Source organism: Gorilla gorilla, chromosome 19 (genome assembly GCF_029281585.2).
Source record: "Gorilla gorilla gorilla isolate KB3781 chromosome 19, NHGRI_mGorGor1-v2.1_pri, whole genome shotgun sequence".
NCBI classification, from domain to species: domain Eukaryota; kingdom Metazoa; phylum Chordata; class Mammalia; order Primates; family Hominidae; genus Gorilla; species Gorilla gorilla.
Window position 1 is genome coordinate 47,852,698 of NC_073243.2, and position 1,839 is coordinate 47,854,536.

The window sequence follows — 1,839 nt, forward strand, 5'->3', positions numbered from 1 at the left end:
TTCTGGTCTCAAGCAATTCCCCCACATGAGCCTCCCAAAGTGCTGGGATTACAGGTGTGAGCCACTGCTCCCAGACTCTCATAACAATCTTATTAGATTTTGGTATCATGGTTATACTAATCTTTTTTTTTTTTTTTTTTTTTTTTTTGAGACAGTCTTGTTCTGTTGCCCAGGCTGGAGTGCGATGGTGTGATCTCGGCTCACTGCAACCTCTGCCTCCCAGGTTCAAGTGATTCTCCTGCCTCAGCCTCCTGAATAGCTGGGATTACAGGCACGCGCCACCACACCTTGCTAATTTTTGTATTTTTAGTAGAGAGGGGGTTTCACCACGCTGGCCAGGCTGGTCTGGAACTCCTGACCTCAGGTGATCCGCCCACCTTAGCCTCCCAATGTGCTGGGATTGCAGCCATGAGCCACCGTGCCCGGCTGGTTATACTAATCTCATAAAATGATTTTCTATGGCAGAGTTTTCCCTTTCCATACTCTAGAATAGTTGGTGTGAAATTAGATTATTCAACTCTTTGAGTATTTGGTAGGCACTTGTTAAACCATCTTGCTTTGCGTTATTATAAGAAGATCCAATTTCCTTAATAATTATAGTATTAGTTTATTGTTTTCATAATTATATTTTTCTAGGAGTTTTAGATAAAGTTTCCACATTTTTGGCATCAAGTTCATATCTGTTTAATGCCTCTGGCATCTGATATGATGTCCACATTTTCATTCCTAGTATTTTGGTAAACTTTTTTCTCTTAATCTCACCTGGGATTTGTTCATTTGTCTTTTCCAAGAATAAACCTGACTTCGTTGAGTCTTTTTTATTAGGTGTTATTATGTACTTAATTTCTGCTATTATTACTTCTTTCTTTCAACTTACTTTGGGCATATTTTACTGTTTTTTCCCCTTAAATTCTTAAGATGAATGCTTAAGTCATTCACCATCCTTATTCTATTTTCTTTATAAGCCGCTAAAGCTACACATTTCTTTCCCAGAACTGTTTTAGCAGCATCTTACAAGTTTTTACATGTAGTTTTTTTGTTATTGTTCAGTTCCACCCATTTTTCTAATTTTCATGATGCTTTGTCTCATGAGTTATTTAGAAATGTTTCTCAAATTCCAGACATGGGGGTTTTCTAGGTATCCTGTTAATGATTTCTAAAGGTGAGATAACTGACCAATCAGAACAGACAGAGCCACGATAATTGGTATGACTTTTCCCAGTGCACAGTGGCTGAATACCCCTGTATTTCTACCATAACTGTACTGGGCTGCCTGCCTTGATGGAAAATTTCTTATAAATCTAGCTCCAGGAGCAAATCAGCGGCATTTAAAAATCAGCATTTTTAAGAAGAGCCGCACAAGTCCTTGTCTTCAAACAGTGGACCTGACTCTGATTCTCCTTTAAAGTCTCTTTCTCCCGCATCATCCTATAGGAATCAAACTTTTGACATCCATGCCTGCTTCAGCCTCATCCATCTCTTAGAATTCCTGTTCCATTACTAATCCATGATCTTGTTTTTGAGCTCAGCTATGCCTTTTTGGTTTCCTCTTATGTGTTTGGGACAGAAGGATGCCAATACATGAACTTTATTATACTATTTTGAACCAGAAGCCTCAATCCATCTTTAAGTCATAAGTCATATTCATAGAAAATGAGGTCAGATTTGAAAATTCTAAGTTTACATTGTTATATAAAATCAATACTACCATATAAAAGATAACTTATAGTTTCAAAAACTCTATGGCTTTTTAAAACTTAAAATCCAGAGACATATTTAAAAGTTTTCCATTTTGTTTCAATCTAGTTGTAAACATAAATTAGTATAGAAAATGTCATC

At 36.8% G+C, this 1,839-nt stretch overlaps 1 protein-coding gene across 4 annotated transcripts in view; it reads right to left on the minus strand.

Moving 5' to 3' along the window:
• KIF2A (kinesin family member 2A) overlaps positions 1-1,839 on the minus strand; it is a 79,298-nt gene that overhangs the window by 49,195 nt on the left and 28,264 nt on the right. The gene's annotated exons all lie outside the window — the stretch shown is intronic.